The sequence below is a fragment of the Typopeltis vanoorti genome, chromosome 5 (assembly GCF_054136105.1).
Source record: "Typopeltis vanoorti isolate ZY-2024b chromosome 5, IOZ_Tvanoo_1.0, whole genome shotgun sequence".
NCBI lineage: Eukaryota > Metazoa > Arthropoda > Arachnida > Uropygi > Thelyphonidae > Typopeltis > Typopeltis vanoorti.
Window position 1 is genome coordinate 129,121,407 of NC_143553.1, and position 22,080 is coordinate 129,143,486.

General features: G+C 37.3%; 1 protein-coding gene and 1 non-coding gene across 5 annotated transcripts in view; both read right to left on the minus strand.

Moving 5' to 3' along the window:
* LOC150106809 (transmembrane and coiled-coil domains protein 2-like) overlaps positions 1 to 20,640 on the minus strand; it is a 316,563-nt gene extending 295,923 nt beyond the window's left edge. For 2 of the 4 annotated variants that reach the window (XM_090392720.1, XM_090392722.1), the window contains exon 1: positions 20,139 to 20,411. The gene's annotated coding sequence lies outside the window, so the exon portion shown is untranslated. Of the gene's footprint in view, positions 1 to 20,138; positions 20,412 to 20,561 lie in introns of those variants that run through there. The other 2 variants (XM_090392723.1, XM_090392721.1) reach the window with 2 other exon arrangements.
* Positions 17,220 to 17,333, minus strand: TRNAL-CAA (transfer RNA leucine (anticodon CAA)). The gene is made up of 2 exons: positions 17,296 to 17,333; positions 17,220 to 17,265 (listed from the first exon to the last, which is right to left on the minus strand). It is a non-coding gene; the product is annotated as a tRNA-Leu (tRNA).
* Positions 20,641 to 22,080: the final 1,440 nt, after the last annotated feature.

Here is a 22,080-nt window from a genome sequence, read left to right on the forward strand (position 1 = left end):
AAACTCCAGGGAGAGAGAGAGGAGGGAGCTGATCTTTTGTAGAACGGATAAGGGTAGCAAGTTTGCGGTGGGGTTTATATGCTGTGTGTAGGTTGTACTTTTTTAGAATCTTGGCTATTTTTTCGGATGTAGGGTATGGTGATGGCATTTTTAAATTCTTGTTGACGAGAAGGACCGGGAATGGGAGAGGAACCAATTATTTTTTTGATACTGTGATCGCTGTAGCCATTGGAGAGGAAAGTGTTGTGTATGTAGTTAAGCTCAGTAGTGAGGGCGGTTCCACTGGAACAAAGATTGTGGGCTCTCTTGGTAAAAGTTTTAATAATGCCATATTGTTGAGAGGGGTGGTGGTGTGAGAGTTTGTGAATGTATCTGCCTGTGTGTGTGGGTTTTTATATATAAAAAACTCGACCCACTTTAAAGCCCTCATAGAAAATTTAACCTTGAATAAAGCAGACATATTGGTAAGCTTTGATATCTCCTCTTTGTTTACTAATATTCCCTTAACTGACATCTTAGATCTCTTTTCCTTTGCCATTAACTCTGGGTATTTTTCTTGGAAGAACAAAATCTACAAGCAGATAGAGGGAACTGCCATATGTTCCCCCCCCCCTCTCTCTCCCCCCCTTGCCAATTTCTATATGGAAGATTTTGAAAAACGAGCCATAGACTCAGCCCCACTCAAACCTTCTATCTGGCTAAGATATGTAGATGATGTGTTCTCTATTTGGCCTTATGGCCCAGACACATTAGACTCCTTCCTCAGTCATCTCAATAGCCTACATCCAAGAATCCAGTTTACTATGGAAAAGGAAAAGAACAATTGTTTACCTTTCCTAGACACCTTAGTCACACGCCTGTCTAATGATACACTTGCCTTCACTGTATACAGAAAACCCACACACACAGGCAGATCCATTCACAAACTCTCATACCACCACCCCTCTCAACAATATGGCATTATTAAAACTCTTACCAAGAGAGCCCACAATCTTTGTTCCAGTGGAACCGCCCTCACTACTGAGCTTAACTACATACACAACACTTTCCTCTCCAATGGCTACAGCGATCACAGTATCAAAAAAATAATTAGTTCCTCTCCCATTCCCGGTCCTTCTCGTCAACAAGAATTTAAAAATGCCATCACCATACCCTACATCCGAAAAAATAGCCAAGATTCTAAAAAAGTACAACTTACACACAGCATATAAACCCCACCGCAAACTTGCTACCCTTATCCGTTCTACAAAAGATCAGCTCCCTCCTCTCTCTCTCTCTTCCTGGAGTTTACAAAGTACCCTGTTCCTGTAAGCTGGCATACTTTGGACAGACAGGTAGATCAGCATCCATCCACTTAGAGGAACACAAGTCTTAAATCTGTAAACACAACTATGGTCATTCAGGCTTGGCTGACCATGTCTTGGACACCACCCACAGAGTATCATGGAAGAAAACCACCATGCTCCATCACAGCAAATTCAAGAAAGAGAGACTATTCTTAGAAGCAGCAGCAGCTCTTAGAAATCAACCAAATCTTAATAAATACGGTTGCATTAAGCTTCCGAAAAATATTGGGAAACACTCATCACCAGAGTTCCTACTTTATATTCCAACCACCTACAACCGCCCTTAGAGGGCACTCCACCTAGATAGGACATTAGTGTCACCCACGTGGTTGGGCTTAGTATTGCATGATATTTGTGTTATGTTACATTAGTTATTTTTGTAATCTCTGTGGATGTCCTAGTGACTAGGATGAAATATAGGAAGTATTAAATTCTTTTTAATCCTTTCTGAGTGTTGTAAAAAATCCATTAAACCTCCAACATTATGTCTTCACAGCACTTAGGACTCTATACATGAGACCCCTGAGTAACATCCCCATTCTTCAGCACCCAAGGTGCCAACCTATTCAAATTCCCTTTCAACAACATCATGTCTGAACTTACTGACATTACGTTTCCTAATTTAGCATCATTGGTTAAATTCAGCTGGGGCTCGGCCCTGGAACTTTTTTATGCCCTGGGCCAGACCTGGAACATTTTTCTGTTTTGTGACTTTTCACCCATTAAAGTAATTATGTCTACATTATTGTGTTATTATTCAACAATTGTTTACAGTTTTGAATGTGTATATAAAGTCAATATCAACAGCTGTCTGCTTACGAGCGCATGATGAAAGGGACGTGGAGGTTTGGAGTTTCCTGTGATGCGTTATTTTGCAGCGATTGACAAGCAAACATTATTGCAGCATAGTGTAGTGTAGTGGAATTTTGACACTCCTAGCGATATTTTGTCTTATCTGGTTGGCAACACGTCAGCAACAGACAGTAACCAACAATAGAACAGCAGATTAGCAGATGTTAATCAGAGATTGTGAGAAGCACAAAGAAAATCATGTAATATTTTTGTGTTCATGTAGGCCTACTATTTCAACTATGGATAAGTGAGCACATTGGTACCTTCTTTAAACGGAAAAATAGCTTGGATGACAGTGATAATACAAAACGAGTTTGTAATGACAGTTTGTGTGTAGTTTCTTAAGAGAAAGAAGTCTGTAACGAATCCACAGAAACATGGGATTCCCATCAGTTGCAATGTGATAATATTAATATGTTGAATGAAAGGAAAGATTTGCCAACTTGCTAGAGACTCGACTAGTGGATCACATTCAAAGGTAAATACAATTGGTTATTTTGTAAGGATTTGGGGTGTATAACATGTGCAGACCCTAGGTGCAAGTTCTTCACATCAGAGTATTGACTTAGCATCAGAGTGGATAAATGGATTAATACGTATTAAAGGAGAAGGGTCTAAACAATGGCAACAAAAGCAACTCAGAAAGAAAATTTATGAACATAGAGATACCAAATCTCACAAAAGTGCAGAAGCAATTATTAGAAGTAAACGTGAGAATTCATAGCAACACATTGTAGAAGAACAGAACTCTTTAGCTCACGAAATCACATGCCATGTGTTTCGCACTGTGCATCATATTGCAAAGCATAATCGTCCATTTGTAGATCATCCAAAATTAATTGATCTTCAGATTCTTAATGGGCTAGATGTGGGGTGTGCTTTACATAGTAATGTGACATGCACTGAGATAGTGAATCATATTGCAAAACAAATGAAACACAAAATTGCAGTTTATGATCCTTACTTTAAGGGCCCCGGAGCTTATTCGTTTAGAATTTAACCACTGTTTAACATCATCAGCAAACAACTGAACATCTCTCAAACATTGAACTATACCACTGATACATGAATTAAACAACAGTAATCACAGAACAGAACTTTGTGGTACCTCACTCATTACCTTCCTTTTCTGGGTCACTGCACATCCCACTGACAACTCTTATCAGTCAACCATCTCTGTAATGAAGCTACCAAATGACTAGTTACTCTCATCCTGCCCAATTTCACATGGTACCCTATAAAATGCTTTGGTAAAATCTAGATAAATCATTGTATATGCATCTCTTCTGTCAAGTACAATAGTCACCCTATTATAAAATGTAATCAAGTTACTAAAGAAAGATATCCCCCTCAATAAACAACCCATCTGCTATTTTCAAAGAGTTCTATTTTCATCAATCGAGAATTGTATTCCATCTCTAACCAGACACTCTAATATCCACCACTGTACTGAAGAAAATACATTTTTTGAAAAAATATTTCACCTCCAGTTAATCAATGCAATAATCGAGTGGTGTAAAAATCCATCTTTTGTAAATAGATATATACAAATAAAATGTTTGTAAGAAAAAAAAAAAAAACTATCAAACTATATCCAAGATTGATACATGCCTGTGAATGTATCAAACTTGGATAAAGAGTTACAAGAGTTCATAAGGCATCCATAAGGCAATGATTTCCAATTTATTTTCATATAAGAGCAGCTGGCAGAAAGATATAAAATGTATTTCTCAATCCGTCTAGTCAGCATGGGAGATTTGACCAAAAACTCCCATGAATTTGAAATGAAGATAAGAAAGAAAGGCCATAATACACAGAACTAATATAATCACCAATAAGACTGTTTTGGATCAGGAACATGAAGAAACAGTTCAAAACCTACAAAGGAGTGCCATCTCACACAGAAAGAAACACCAAGTTCCTATTTACAACTTCTTATTTAACGACTTCAAACGAATTCAAACACCAACTTCTTATTTAACGACTTATCCAAAATGGATAAGTCGTTAAATAAGAAGAAATTATCAGCGAAAATTCTATACATAGCTACTTATAATACGAATACTCTTATTGGTGATGACAGATTAGTAAGCTAAGATAAAAAGCTTGAAGGTATTAAATGGGATATAATTAGAATAAGTAAACTTATATGAAAAGGAAATACAATCCAAGATCTAAGCAGTGAGCATCTATTAGAAAACAAGATGAAACCAGACATGGTGTTGGCTTTTTGATTAACAATAAGATAAAAAAATTTAAAAAAAGTTCTAAAATTCATATCAGAAAGCATTTGTCAAATCACAGTAAGACTAAATAAAAGAGATAGTTTAAGGTAGTGTAAATTTATCTACTTACAAGTAGCTATATGGGTGAAGAAGTTATTAGTAGTAGTGAAACATGGCTGACTGTTTTAAAAGAGGTAACCGTGAGTAGACATATCGGTACACAATAAAATGGAATTGTCAGTTAGTGTTTAATTTTGAGCTTAATGTACTGAGGATGCCTGTGACACATAGGCGAAAATTATACTAATAAATAATCTTTCTACGTGAGTTTTTTCCGTTATTTATTGTGTACTGGCTGACTGTAGATGATATAGCTAGTGGGATTGAATGTGATGGGTATAGTGTGTTCAGGAATGACAGGGAGAATAAAATGGGAGGAGGAGTATTGTTGATGATAGCTGATGAGCTACAGCCAAGGAGAATAGAAGTTGAATTGCAGGATAGAGAAAAGAGCACATTTGAGGCTATTTGGTGTGAGATTGTGGCTAGCAGAACTAAATATACAATTGATTGGGTGCCGCTATAGACCAGGTGATGGAAAAGATGGTGGTGACAGTATGCACAAGCAAATAGAAGAAATGAGTGGAAGGAGGGTGATTATTATGGGAGATTTCAACTATGGTCGCATTGATTGGAGTGAGGAGAGGACACATGGGAGGAAGGAATTGGATTTTATGCGGTTATTAAGGGATAACTATCTGCGACAGCATGTAATGGAAAATACTAGGGGTCAGAGAGTGCTTGACCTAGTAATTACATCTGAAGATTTGGCTGTAACAAATATGACCACATTGCCACCAATCGGTGAGAGTGATCACAGGTTCTTGACTTGGGAGGTGGCTAAAGGTGTAGAATTTTCAATTAAGACAGGGTACATGTGGAATTATCGGGATGGAAAGTATGACAAGCTTAGGAGTTTGATTGGCTCAGTGCCATGGCATGTACAACTGCAAGGACTACAAGTCGATAGTGCATGGGAGGTAGTTAAGAAGTGTTTGCATGAAGCAATGGCTGACTGTATACCTAGAGTCCGAATAATAAATCAACTAGGGGTTAAATGGATGAATAACACCATTAAGCTTGAGCTGCAAAAAAAGAAACAACTATGGAGGGAATTTAAGGAGAAAGGTGACCGGCAGGCACATGAATGGTATAAAGCGCAGACCAGAAGGGTAACGAATGTGGTAAGAAAAGCAAAAAAGGATTACGAAAGAACATTGTCCATGCAGGCTAAAGAGAATCCTAAACAGTTTTTTAGATACGTAGCAAGCAAAAAGAAAAATGTACATGGCAGAATGATTTTAAAGAATGCCGATGGTAGGGAGGTAACTGAATCAGTTGATATAGTTGAGTTACTGAGTGAGCACTTTGCAAGAATATATCATCCAGGTGGTGACATTGCAGAAATGAATGTACCAGTAGATTATACGAGAATTGTGGTGAATGAAGTGGAGGTGAGTAGTCTCTATTGCATAACCTCAATGTCAATACATCTGTGGGATTGGATGGTATACCAGCTCGTGTTGTACGAAAAGCAGCTAAAGAATTGTCAGTACCCTTCACCATTTTGTTTGATTCTCGGGTCTGGGATAGTCCCGAGGGGGTGGAAAGAGGGGAAAATAGTTCCACTGCATAAAGGTTGTTCCAAGACTGCTGTTGTAAATTACCGACCGATTAGCATATCAGGAATCATTGTCAAGGTCTTAGAGAAATTAGTCAAGAAAAGAATACAGGATTGGATAGATGAAAATGGGATATTGTATGGGGGACAACATGGTTTTGTGAAGGGTAGATCATGCCTCAGTAACTTGCTCATGTTTTATAACACAGTGACAGCTGAACTGGATAGGGGTAATGGGTTTACAGTAATACTACTGGACCTTGCCAAGGCTTTTGATAGGATACCACATAGAATCCTAATCAGTAAACTGGAGCAGATGGGGATAGATATAGCGTTGGTGAGATGGATAGGAGGGTGGTTGAAGGAGAGATACCAGAGAGTGGTTTATTCAGGAGTGGAGTCAAAAAGACGACTTGTGACTAGTAGAGTGCCACAGGGCTCTGTTCTTGGACCACTGCTTTTCAATTTGTTCATCAATGATATAGGAAAGGATTTGAGAGGAAGTGTTCACTTGTTTGCTGATGATGCAAAGTTGGGTAGAGCAATTATGAGTGCACAGGATGTCAAAATTTTACAGGATGATTTGGATAGTTTGGAGGACTGGGCTAGGAAAAATGGATGTCAATTTAATGTGGCAAAGTGTAAGGTTATGCACTTTGGGGTGAAAAGAATAGCAGCAGTATATCGCATTGGTGGAACCGTACTCCAGGAGATTGATGAGGCCAGGGATTTGGGAGTGTTGGTGGATAGGGAATTGAAGTTTAGGGGGCACATTGCAAAAGTGACTAAAACAGCTCACCAAATCACTTGGCTTCTGAAAAATATTTTAACATGCAGAGACAAACAAGTTGTTGTTCCTCTGTATCGAGCCTTGATAAGACCCCATCTGGACTACTGTGCCCAGTTATGGGCACCAGGGTTTCTTCGTGATGGGGAGGAAGTGGAGAAGATCCAGAGACGAGTGACCAAGATGATAGCAGGTCTGTGGAATGAACCTTATGAGAATAGGTTGAAGATTTGTGGGTTGCAGAAATTGGTTGATAGGCGAAGGAGGGGTGATATGATTGAGACATTCAAATTACTGAAGGGTTTTCTATAAGATTGATCCAGAAGATATTTTTGAAAATATGACTGGTGGTGGGAGGATTATGGGCCATGAATGGAAGCTGGGCAAGAGCGTGGTTGACAAGGGTGTTAGAGCTAGGTTTTTTACTTGGAGAGTAGTGAATGAGTGGAATAAGCTTCCAGAATCTGTTGTGGGTGCTACGACCGTGAATAAGTTCAAGGCAAGGTATGATAGATACTATGTGAATGTCGAATAGTTGTTCTTGACATGATGTTAGGGCCTCCCTTGATGAGTCTGTCGACTCCTTGAAGTTGCCCGGAACAACAACAATAATAATATCTAAACAACTGTAGGGTTTTTCGCCTGATTTGCCAATTTCTGCTTATACTATACTTTTGTTTTCCTTACTACTGAGTCACTCTTCAGGGTTGTTCTTTATACTCTTCATGTGACATTATTACCATTATTCATCTTGTACCTTCTCCAGAGAACTTTCTTTTTCCAGATTTCATGCTTAAGCTCCACATTCATCCATTTTACACCCACCTTATTCAGCCTTTTGGCCTTCAGAATACATTCAACAATTGATGCTGCTGTTATGTATTATTGCTTTGTCAGTTCCCATGCAGCATTTATTTCCTTACTGCTCAACTCCTCATTCCATGTTATAGCTCCAAGCTGTTTCCTGAGCTTGTCATAATCACTAGCCTTATAATTCCAATTCCACATATATATCCTTTCCTCACAAAAATCTACATACAACTAGCCACAACACAAGTGATTAGTTCATAATCACTTTCACCAACTGGAGGAAAGTGTGAAATCCCTCTCATAATTATATCCTCTGATGAAATAATCAGATCTAGAACTCTCGATACTCATTACATGCTGCATGAGATAGTTATTTCTCAAGAACTCGAGAAATTCATTTTCCTTATTGTCAAATGCTATCTCTTCATTCCAATCTACACTGCCATAATTAAAATCACCCATAATAATTACCCTTCCTTTGTTCACTAATCCAAGTTGTTTATATTTACACATTTCTTCATCACCACCCTCCATATTCCCAGGCCTATAGCAACATCCAACTAAATATGTCTTCCTCTCTCAACCTTCACGTTACACCACACTGCCTCATAACCATTGCCACTATTTCCCTCTTTCATGTCTACCTTATGTGGACTTAATTCCCCTGTTATCATCAGTAGTGCTTCCCCTCCCTTCTTTCCCTTTCTATCCTCGAGAAAAATAGAAAAATACTGCATTTTTCCATTTCTATTCCCTTTATGATATCATTTTCATTTAACCATGTTTCACTTATTCCAATGATTTTGGAGCAAATACAGTAATCCCTCGATTAGTGTGCATCATTTTTTTTCGATACCCAAATTCGATTAGTGCGCCTATATATATCTTAAAAATAAATGTTACACATTTTAAAAATTTTCTATCTATATATTTTTATGGCTAACTATTTTAAAAAAAATCATTCACCAGAATGAAATAATTTAGTTACCAATTTAAACATTTTATAAAGTTATTTTTAATGGCATACTACACTACTTCCATGTACACTATGTTCCAAATTTTTTACTGCCAAAATTTGTGTTGTCTGCTATAGTACGCTCACAGATTCGAGACCCTTCAACACTTTTGCGCATGTCACAAAAAGGAGATTCCATTCTGATAATTTTGATAATAGAGTAATCAATCTGTCTTCTGGGATGAGTTGTTTATTATTACACGTCGGAAAATTAACTTCTCTTTTATGATCATTGTAGTTTTTAAAGTGGTAACTATTTTGTTTGTATAACAGTTGGAAAATTTTATCTATAAAGCATGTGATTTTGTGTATTGGCGACCAATTCGTACATCCTTCATTTCTTTCACCTCTTCAATGATAACATCCAAGAGTTAATTAAATCTCATTCTGAAGAATTGAGTGATTCTGACCTGATAAATTTAGATGCACCTCATTCTGAAGAATTGAGTGATTCTGACCTGATAAATTTAGATGCACAGCAGGAAGATCCCGAAGAATATGAAGAAAATTTAACCATTGATAGTCAGCCAAAAGTGGTTGAGATAGTTGTAAGCGTCCTCGCGCGATGAGTCTTCGGACTCCTTGGAGGTATCAGGAATAATAATAAAAAAGAGATTTCACAGAAACAATTTGAAAATATTTTTCGTACAATCAAAGTTTTTAAACAGCAATGCTTAGAGGTTGACCCTGATGAAGAGAGAAGCAGTAAAATTTGCAGAAGAGTAGAAGAGGCAATAGGTCCATACCGTCAGTTGTATGAAAAAAAGAAACAAAATGCCTGCCAAACTACGTTAGCTCAATTCTTTGTTAAGAAGTAGAATAATAAAATTTATATTCTAAATGTTTTATTCAGCTTCATAGTTTTCCTTTAACTAGGCCCTGAGACATACCTTAATTCTTTTATAAAAAAATTAAGTTTCAAGAAAGAAATTTGAGAAACGAATTATACTTTTTCCCATAGGTTATTGCATTCGATTAGTGCAGTTTCGATTAATGCACCTGTTTTAAAGAACGAATTAGGCGCACTAATCGAGTGATTGCTGTAAACTCAAATCACTGAAACCATTTCATCCCTCTCATTTCTCGTACTTCTGGCATTTGTAAACAAACACAGCAGTTCATTTTAAGTCTATAGCCAGTCCTATCCAAGCAATGTGTTGGTTGTGATTTCTCCACCACACCTGCCAATCACCTTTATTACCACTTCTTCTTTGGCACTACAGTCCCATGTAGGGCCTTGGCCTCCCATTTTTGGGTTTCATAACTCATTATGAGGTGGGGTCGTTATCCCCACGCTCAACCATATGGAATTGTCTGTGAAGAGTTGTGTTCTTAAGACCGGTTTGCCTGCTTTGCGAAAGGAAAAGCCCTAGATAAACTGGAGAAGAAAAACCCTGCAGTCCACGCCCAAGACCGGCTAACTTGGCCATGTCTGAGAAAGATTCTTAGCTCCTTATGTCAGCAACGAGAACTGAACTCAGGACACTCCTTTCCCAGGCATATGGTTGTGGAGCGCGTAACCACTCGGCTAACCGTGCAGACAATCATTTTTATTACCACTTACCACATATATCTGTTCAGTTTCAACTTTCCCACCCACATTGCAATATACTCCATCTTTATACACACACATTCACTGCCACTTTCAACATCCACTCTTTCTATGCCATGTCTCCCTATCTACCCAAGCTTCCCCCATCCCCGTTTCCCTGTTCCTCTTGCATTCCTGTTCACTCTTCATCTCTCATACTACCACTGTTTCCACTGCCAAGCACTTCTGTCTCTTCACTACCACTCTCCTGATTTTTCCCTTTCTCTTTCTTCTGATCTCACACACACACACACACACACACACACACACACACACACACACACACACACACACACACACACACACACACACACACACGTGTTCTTCCATCCAGCAACACTTTCTCCACTAAACTCACTCCAAAGTCATTTAAATGCAACCCATCATGCCTGTATAATTTCCTGATTCCCTCGAACACATGCCATACATCCACAAACTGCACTCCCTTCTCCTCACACAGCTCCGCAAGCATACCATTCATGATGTTAGCTCTCCATCACAACTCATCATTGTCATATCTCGGCAACACACTGACAATCTTTCCTACTACACTGTTATCTTTCACTCTTCTCAATAGTCTCCTGATATTCATCATCACATTCTTCTTATGCCCACTCAGTTCATTTGTCCCCACAATCACGACTAACTGTCTTTCTCGTTTCTTCCTCATGTCCAATGCATTAATTATCTTACTCATTCTCCCACCTGGATAGCAGACCTTATGGACTCTGTCAGTAACTAGTCCTGTAATTATGTACTCAAATACTGCTATGCTAGAATCACTTGTCACCTCATTTACTCTTTTTTTTTTTTTCATTCTGTTCTTTTGCACACTTTGATTAGTTTCCACTAGACATCTAACATCACTCCACATATTCCTCATTTTATTTTTCATTTTCAATAACTGTTTAATTATATCTTGCACCCCAAAAATTTCACTCTATCACTCCTGCAATCTTGCTATCTCTTGTTCTGCTGCACTCTACTTCCATTTCCTCAGTCATACTTTCTTTTGCTCCCTTATCAGTAACTTTCGCTTCTACATCTTTGCATTATTTCACTCCCTGGGAATTCAAAACGAGCAAAAATAGACAAATTAAAAAAGGAAATTAAAACATAATAGAAAATAGAACCATGAAATAGGATGCATATAGTGTAAGAAACAGAGAATATACTGAAGGTTGCAAAACAAAGGAAAAAGATAAGAAAATGTATAAGAAATTTCTGTACATTTGTAAATCCAAAAGAAAATAATAGTATAAAGAAAACTTCTTGATCATGCAGGTAATCTTTATACGACAGATGTAATATATGAAAATGAAATACTAGTTACAAAGAAAATAAAACAAAAAAAAAAGAATTATATATATATATATATATATATATAACTAAAGGGAAAGTAACAGGGAACGACATTCAAGAAAAGGATATTAAAAACCATAATAAATATATATATAATCAAAGAAGATGAAGTAAAACATGCACTTACAAAAATGAAAAGGCACCTGGACTTGATGGAATACTAACAAAAATGTGGAAAAATTAAAGAGGATCTCATAAAACATAAGAAATTATGAATCTGTAACTTTTTCCAGTGCTTTATAAGCTTTTTTTTTACAAAAAAAATATAGATGGCAGAATAAACAATATATTAAATGTCCATCAACCAAAAGAACAGGCAGGTTTCAGAACATCTTATTCAACTTTAAACAACAAAATTACATAAAAACCACAGTAATTAATTTTAATGAAATGAAAGTACAGACATTTCGTACTGAAAATAACAGTACATCAGTGCATAGAAAACACGCAAATCAAAGAAATGGGAATACAAGGTACATACAACAATTGGTTTACTAATTAAAAACTGTTGCTGTGTGCTAGAAATTAACATATTTATAAAGAATATTATTAAAACTATTTTTGATGGTTACATAAAATGAGAATCCTCAAACTTTTGGGAGAGAGAGACAATCGTTCTGATTCAGATTTGGCCAATGTAAAAGGGCTTCACAACTCTCTTTGAAATGGTGTTCATATTTAAAACTGATTCTATGGACAAGCTTCATCCCACCACCACTGGATACTGTGTTTAGTGTCAATACTGCTAGACCAGACTTTTGAGGTTTCATGTACTCAATATAATCTGTACTCATAATCTGTACATATTTTCATGTACTCAATGTAACCTGATATACAAAGTATATCAGGTTACATTCACAGGGTATCTAGTAAACACCAGCTATTGATAGAGGTGACAGTTTGCTTTTGTAGATGGCAACAGATGAAAAATTCACAAGCCTTAAATCAAGTAATGCAAAAAACAAAAGAGTATATCAATCTCTGGCTTTCATAGATTATGAAAAAAGCCTTCGAGTAAACATATGTAAAATGCTTGAAGCTTTAAAACATATATTATTATTATATCACACCTCCAGGGAGTCCAAAGACTCATCGAGGGAGGGCATCTACTCTACAACTCTTTGTCTCACTACTCCACCAACCTTCATCATCTAACACCAATGCCATCTACTGCTGACTACCACCACTAGGACTTCACAGACAATCATAAACATCCATGCCCACAGCAGGATTTGAACCAGCAGCCTTTAGACTGGAGAGCAGATACGCTAACCACTCGGCCAACTTAATATAAGAAAGATAAGATTTATATTAAATATATTAACTCATATATATGAGAGGTTCAGCAGTAATAAAATTAAATGAAATAAAAAGTGTTAGACAAGAAGGCTATTTTGCCAAAATTATTTGCTACAGCCAATTAATATGCAATGAGAAAACCAAAGAGAAAAGATGACTGAATCTGTGATTCACTGATGATATCATACTAATAGTAATATCACTGAAGAAATCAGAACATGATTACTGAATTAAATGAAGTTTGGAGAGAAACTTGCAAGTAAATATGGGCAAATCAAAAATAATGTATAATGAAAATACTCCATAAAGAAAACAAATTGAAATAAATGAAATATAGATGGAAATGGTGAGTTCATACAAATTACCTTGATGGACCTGCGGTTTCAGTCAGGATTTCTCCGTGACTGCAGGTCGTAAAGAGTCCAGCTATTCCTGTCTTGGGCCTTTCTTCTCCATTTTCTTCCAACTTTCTTAATCGTTGGGTCTTCCCACATTAAGGCTGGTCTTCCAGGTTTCCTTCTGGTATCTCTCATATACCAGTTTGTAACTCTGACTGTCCATCTGTTGTCTCTCATTCTGGCGAGATGTTCTGCCCATCTTCTTTTGCTGTTGTAGATTGTTTTTTATTATATCTGTGAGTCCAGACTTCTTCCTGATTTCTGTGTGTCTTACGTGGTCTATTTTGTTTATATTGCACATTCTTCTTTCTATTGCACGTTGAGTTGTTATTAAGCTTTGTTCTTCTTTTAAAGTCGTGTTTCATGTTTCACTGTCATAAGTTAATGCTGGTAAGATGTGACTATTGAAAAGATGGGCTCTTATGTCTATATCTATGTTTTGGTTGGTAATTGCTGATTTTATTTTGTTGAAGGCTATCCAAGCAGCTCTTTTTCTTCTTGCTATTTCATTTGATATATCATTATTCATTTTTATGGACTGGCCGAGGTAGATGTATTCTTCAACTTTTTCAATGGTGTGAGATTCTAGAGTGATTGTATGATCTTTACAGTATTTGTTTTTCATCCATCTTGTTTTGTCAAGGTGTATTTCCAATCCAATTTTTTGGCAGTTTTGGCTTATGTTATTCAGCATTGATTCTAAGAGTTTGGTGAGTGAGATATTAATACCGCATCATTGGCAAATAATAGGATATTTAATATTTCACTATCAATGTTTATTCCATCTTTCATGTCAATTTTCCAAATGATGCTGTCCAGAGTAGATGTGAAGTGATTAGGTGATAAGACATCACCCTGATGTACTCCTCTACTTAAGTTAATTTTAATCAGGTGATTGAAAAGGGTGATATTTGTTGTGTTTTCTTTGTAGATATCTTTTATGAGTTGGATGTATGCTTTTTCTATGCCTATTAAAGCTTGGAATACTGCATTATCTTCAACAGTGTCAAATGCCTTTTTAAAATCTATAAAAAGAAGACAAAGTGGGATCTGGCATTCTCTGCATCTTTCTGTGAGCTGAGTAATAGTTTGAATGTGATCTATTGTTGAAAAGCCTTTTTTGAAACCAGCCTGTTCTTTGCAACTATTTTCGTTGATGAAGGTTTGTATTCGGTTTAGGATGATTCTGGCGAATATTTTGTGTGCGCACGCTAATAGACAGATAGGTCTGTAGTTACTGATGTCTTCTTTATTGCCTTTTTTATGCAGAATTATGGTCTTTGATGTTTTACGTTCAGCAGGTATTTTCCTTAATTGTATATATCAGGTAAACCTTTCTGCTAGAGCTTTAAAGAGTATTTGTCCACCCATTTTTAATTCATCAGATTTTATCCCGTCAGTCCAAAGCTTTTGGACTGGATGGTATTTCACCACGAGTTTTGAGAGAATGTGCTAGGGAACTGACAGTGCCTTTAACCTGGCTTTTCAATGAAAGTCTGGCTTCGGCAACGGTGCCCACGGAATGGAAGTAAGGTAAGATAGTGCCATTGCATAAGGGTGGTAACAGACTGGAAGTGTCTAATTATAGAGCAGTCTGTGTGTCATCAGTAGTTGTTAAGATCTTGGAGAAAGTAGTGAGGGACCGTATACAGCACTGGGCAGATGAGGGTAATGTTATCTGTGAGAGTCAACATGGATTTGTGAAAGGGCGCTCTTGTTTTAACAATATGCTAGCCTTTTATAATAAAGTTACAAGAACATTAGATGAGGGAAAGGCATATACTGCAATTTTCTTAGACTTAGCAAAGGCATTTGACAGGGTTCCACATGATAAGCTGATATTTAAGTTGCAACACATAGGTCTGGATGTCAGATTGGTCAAGTGGATTCAGGATTGGCTGTCTGATAGGTATCAGAGAGTTGTGTATAGTGGAGCAGTTTCAAGGAGACAGAAGGTTACAAGTGGGGTTCCACAGGGCTCAGTACTAGGACCTATATTGTTTAACATTTATATCAATGACATTGCCAGTGGATTGCAAGGGGATATTCAGTTGTTTGCAGATGATGCGAGGCTGGGAAGGATTATTAGTAATAGTGCAGATGTGGTAGCCCTGCAAGAGGATTTGAATAAGCTAGATAGATGGGCAAATGAATGGGGGTGTCAGTTTAATGCAGCAAAATGTACGGTCTTGAGGTTTGGGAAACATCGATGGGATGCTGCATAGTCTATTGGAGGAGTTATACTGGAGGAAGTTGGGGAGACAAGAGATCTGGGGGTTGATGATTGATAGAAAGCTGAAGTTTAGGGAACATATTGCAAAGGTGGTGAAGGTAACACAGAGGATTGCTGCAATTATGGTAAGGACACTGACCTGCAGAGATAAGAGGGTTATCATTCCATTGTATAAGTCTCTGATCAGACCACACTTGGATTATTGTTCTTAGATTTGGACCTCAGGATTTGAAGGGGATAAATTAACTGTGGAAAAGATACAAAGACGGATGACAAAGATGGTCTCAGGACTGTACAAGGATAGTTATGAGAATCGACTGAGGGAATGTGGACGATTCTCATAACTATCAGAGTTTGGCGGATAGAAGAAGGAAAGGTGATATGATTGAGACTTTTAAACTGTTGAGAGGTGGTTACAGGGTTGACACTGGGGAGTTCTTTCACTTGGTTGAACAGCGGGAAGGAGTGATGACAAGAGGCCATCCCTGGAAGTTACGAAAGGAAACTGAGCAAGAGGGTGAGGAGTGGTTTCTTTGCATGGAGGGTGGTTGAGCCGTGGAATGCATTGCCTGATAGAGTGGTGAAGGCGAGAACAGTCAATGAGTTTAAGGAGTGGTATGATAGACTTTGTGTTTCTTAGGGGGAACCTCCCCTCGATGAGTCTTGACAGATTTTATGTTCTTAGGAAGGATCTCCCACGATGAGTCTTTTGACTCCATGGAGGCCTGAATAATAATAATAATAAATAATAATAATAATAATTCCTGGTGATCGGTCATTTTTCATATGGTGGATAGTCATTTTTATTTCTTCAGGTAGGACAGATGGTATTTTGAAATTTTCATCTGGTACTGAGGCTGTGATTACTTGTTTAGATGAGTAAAGGTTCTCATAAAACGATTTTACTATTTTTTCCATTTCACCTCTGTTTCTGTATCTGTTTCCTTGATTGTCTATGAAGGCTGACGGTAGTGGTTGCTTTAGATTTATTTCTTTTTCTACTTTTTTTAGGTTACTGCAGAGCTTAGCTGCTTCTGCCAATTTTATTGTTCTATATATGTTATAGTCATCTTTGATATTCTGCCTCAGTTATTTACAAATAATTTTATATTCCAGACGATCTATTCCTGTATCTTTCAGTATTCTTCTTTTCTTCAATACTTCTATTGTTCTTGCTGATAGTAATTGTTCCCTGGTCTTAGGAGGAAGTTCATACGAGATTCTTTCTTTGCAGTTCATTAATTGATTGTTAAATCTTCGTCGATGTTATTTTTTAATTTCCAGTCGGTTTTTATTATTATTATTATTTCGGGCAACTCCAGGAGTCCTTAGACTCATCGAGGGAGGCCCTAAACATCATGTCCACACAACTATACGACATTCTCACAGTATCTATCATACCTTGTCTTGAACTCGTTCACCGTCATAGCACCCACAACAGACTCTGGCAGCTTATTCCACTCATTTACCACTCTAAAAGTAAAGAACCCAGCTCTAACACCCCTGCTAACCACACTCTTGCCCAGTTTCCATAGGTGTCCCCTAGTTCTCCCACCACCAGTCCTGATCTCAAAAATATCCTCTGAATTAATCCTATAGAATCCCTTTAGAAAAAGTTTCTGTCAGGAGTGGGATTCGAACCCACGCCCACATACGTGGACCAGAAATCACAGCCCATTTACTGGGAAGGTTAAACCTTGAGTCTGGCGCCTTAGACCGCTCGGCCATCCTGACAACTCTTCCACCTTTTTTCTAAATTCTTCTGGGTAGATCTGTTTTGAGCGTTTTTTATGGTTGGACTGTACTTGCATGTGTTCTTCATTTTTTTAATGTATTTTGAGGGTGGCTCTTATTGGATGGTAGTCTGAATGAATGTCGCAGTAAGTTTTCCCAATGACTTCGATATTTTTTATTATTCTTTTGCAATCTGTTAGGATGAAATCAATTTCATTTCTTGTCTCTCCATTTGGAGATTGCCAAGTCCATCTTTTTCCAGTTCTCTTTTTAAAGAAACTATTCATAATGTACAGTCTTTCTGCTTCTACAAATTCTGCAAGGAGTTCATTTCTTTCCCCTTTCCCCCACGGTCCAATGTATTTTTCTTCAATAAATCCTGTATCAATCTTTGCGTTGAAATCTCCACATACTATTGTGTATGTTGTTTTTTCCTGTAATGTTTCTCGTAGGTGTTCATAGAAATTTTCTATTTCTTCTTTGTCAGCTGTTGAGGTGGGTATGCAGGCTACTATTATTTTTATTGTTACGAATTCTCCAATTTTTAATATTAGTGTTCCTAGTGTTCAGAATGGATTGTACAAGAAATAATATTTTTAGTTAGCTTTTCATTTATGATGAAGCCAACTCCTCCAGCCCTTGTAGTGTTATCTGAGACTCCCAGGAAAATTTGGTTGCCACTGTTCCATTTTGCTGTTAATTCAGAGCTTCTTCGGGTTTCACAGATAGCAAGGACATTAAACTTTACATTTTGCAGTTCTTGAAGCAGGAAATCAATATGGGAGTCAGAAGACAGAGTTCGAGTGTTGAAGGAACCAATAAATAAGGTCGAATTTCCAGATGGTGGTCTACCTTCCTCTGCGAGATTCTTAACCCCCCCCCCCTGCTCTTGCAGATTTCTCACCACCACCTTGGTAGGAATGCAAAGAGCCGCACAGGACTGGGGGCCTGTTTTTTCTTCTACTTGCTGGCATCTTTACAATGGCCTACAGCACTTCTCCTGACCATGGTTCTGAAGTGGGCCTTTGGTCCATGGCTCCTTATTCATTATTCAGAGCTGCCCGCTTGGGCTTCCTTCGTCTGCCACCAACAAATCATTACAAATAACCAAAAACTTAGTAATACAATTTCAGCTAGAATAAAACAGAATGGAAAGTTTTTAACATTATAGAGATATATTATAATAAGTGTTCAGTCCCGGTCACCTGTGGTATTGAAATATGGTGCCTCAAAAAACAGCAAGAGAGACTTAAAACAACACAATAAAACATGGAAAGAGCCATTTTAGGAATAACACGTTTATATAAAAAGAATGATAATTGGATAAGGAAGCAAACAAAGGTAATCGCCATTGCATCATGGGGATGATGAGATAAAACACTGTTAAGGACACTTAGAGTAGACAGGCACACAAGATCAACCAAACTGGAAGAAGCATGGCAAAGCATTCGTCCTATAGTAGACTGAAGAATACTGATCTTCAGTCTACTATAGGACGATGTTGGTGTACTTCCAACCTGCATGCTCTATATCCTTGTTCTTCAACCTGTGGTCCCGGTCTGCAGAAATTTCCTGGCGGTCTGCCAAAAATTTCTTCGTCTCTCAGAAACAACACTCTAGCCACGTATATCAAATTTTCTAACCACTAAGCAGCATCAGATGTCACACTAGCTAAAAACTGTAATTTTATAGTATTGAATTTAATAAATAAAATACTATCTACATTGGTTTATGTATCTGTCTTAGCCGTCAGTCGGTCCACGAAATATTTCTTCTATTTTCCCCAGTCCGCAGGTGTAAAAAGGTTGAAGAATGCTGATCTATATAATGCATTCAAGGCATATATTATGTTGAAAGTTTTTTCACTTGGTTATGCTATAAATTAAAAATCTTTAATTTATTACTATAAATTAGAAATCTTTAATTTATAGTATAACCAAGTGAAAAAATCTTTCAACATCTATCTCTAATCGAGTATTTCAGTAATAAGGTGTGACACCTTTTGACTACTTGTATAAGGAAATATGAAGCATTACTTCAAACCTTGATATCACTTCTGGGTCTAGCTCCCACTGATGATATATATATATATATATATATATCTTTAACTTAAGGCATATATATATATATATATATATATACACCTTAAGTTAAAGATGCCAAGAATATAATTTCTTGGCATCTTTAACTTATGGCATACATCAAGCTGTCCAACCTGCTTAGAAGGATGACCTGTCAAAAAGAAAAAGAAAGGTGTATTTATGAATATGTGTGTATGTATGTATATATACATACACATATACATTATATATGAATACAAACTTTTTTTGACAGGTCATGCTGTCTGCAAGTTGGACCCAAACATGCATGCCCGGTTGTGTATGCGAGTATATAAATAACATACACGTTTTTCTTCTTTTTGTAATGAGTCTACATACATATTCACACAAACACAACAGAAATTTGATAATGTAGACTCCTTAGAATAGCGGCATGAGGCAGAAAGAGAAATATAGAAATAGAAAATGTAAATTTATAAGGCAACGATTTCCAATTAATTTTCATAAAAGAACTCGTTTACCCGGTGTAGAAATAGTTTCAACACCTTCTCAGCTCATCTTCCAGTTATTTTGGAACAGAGTATTCTAATTTTCATATTTAGGGAACAAAATGTGTAAAAGGAAGGCAATATGTGTAATTATTTGAAATACCAAGTTAAACAAAAATCAAGTTACTTCAACACACCTCCTTGTCAAATATCACATTTTGTATTTATTAAAATATAAACTTTTACAAGAACAATACCTCACTTCATCTTAAATCCAGTTTTCCAAAACAAACCGCTATCGACATACTAATTCAATTTTATTTTTAATTAACACGTTTATCTTCACGGAACGTATATCCTTCCTCATTTCCTTCCTTCACGCCTATTACTACCCCTTACATACAGAGTGACAGCAATCACCACCGTTACCGATGATAAGCAACACTAACAAATTTTACTTCACGATGTCCTGCCGGAGCGGGAAATCGTGAAGTAAAATCGTAGAGAATTTAGAAGTTTATAAAATCGCATTTTCTAAATATCACATAAACTTAAAAGCATGGAAAACCTGGGACAGAAGCTGAAGAGAAGGAGGATTTAAAATTATATGCAGGTAATTACATGTAAATTTTCCATATTAAAAATATGGAAGATTCTAAAAAAAAGATTGATATACAGACTTCGGTACTTCGGCCAATAACTCCATCACAACGTCAGTGAGGTCCTATCATTGATGTGGATTTATCGGTCTTGCTGTTAACTGCTATTCCAACTCTTCAGAAAAAGTATCCCAGTTCTTCCAATATATTTAAATTGTGCATTGGTTAGAAATAATTAAGAGTATATTCTGACCATTGCAATTCAGTTTTCTTAATCTATGTTTGCCTAAGGCATGATGATGAACCATGGAATGTTTTTCCGATCCGGCAATTTTGCAATGAGGTGGAAAATAGTCCACTCGCAATTTCAGGAATTCTGCCATAGCAGTATTCCCTAAATTGTGAGTGGACTGGGACCATCAAACCTGTCATTTTGGGTGGATAATTACCAGCACATCTAGAACTTAAATTCATATATAATAAATTTAGTTTAATCCTTTATCCAAGTGTGAGCAAACAAAGTTTGCGTCTGAAAGTATCTTCAGTACTCTGGTAAGGTGGTACAACACCAGGGCACTCCTTGCAAAGGTGGAGCAATCTAATGCTTCTGCTAATGACCTGCTAATGCTTCTGCTAATGACCTGCTAATGCTTCTGCCTGGTATCTCCACTTGGGCCTGGCTCCCACTGAAGAGACCTCAATAAAGGTCGAAACTAGTCTGGGTTGTGGCCCTTCCCTTAATGCATAACATTAGACATATCCGCAAGGAGATGTGTTTTGCATTATGGGAGGTACTGAGATAGGAGTGTTGGTAGCTTGCTCCACCTTTGCAAGGAGTGCCCTCATGTTGAACCACCTTAACCCAGTCCTCAAGATACTTTCAGGCGCAAACTTTGTTTGCTCACACTTGGATAAAGGATTAAACTAAATTTATTATACTCTAACCAAGTGAAAAATAAACTTTTAGATTCATATAATAAAAAAAATCAGCTAAGGCCTTTTTTTTTTCATTCCCGTACATAGGCAGGAGGCTAGGCCGTTTAGCCCTATCTAACTTTTGGAGACTGACTGGGCAGTTCAGTACCAATCAGAGATAGCTGGCCCAAGGCTATCACTAATTAACAGGCAAACAGTGAAAAGAGATGACTCAACAGGTGCCGCCATCTCATGATACCTAACTCTAACACTCGTATTTTTAATGAAATAATGTGGGTTCTACGGTCGATTTTCTTCAGTTTACTGGACGAAAAACCCGAGTTTCCGGGAGAAAAAAATCGCTTGAGGTCTCTTCTTTCGACTGGTTCCAGAGATCGACTACTCTGGAACTCGAAAAAAGGCTTAAAAAATTTCTTCTAGTCGCCGTCAAGATTCGAAAACCAAGAAGTCATTCTTCGTGCAGTTAAGCGCCGTGGTGTGCAAACGTCACATTCGCAAACCTGAAATAGATATGAATGGCTTCGAACATGATTATGCGCCTGGCGAAGGAATGGGAAATATATGCTTTGGTTTCGGATCTTTTGAGTATGTCTGAGAAGGGAAAAGACAAAATTCTACAACAAGGCAAAATATATTGCATATCTAATTATAACAATAGGCTAGA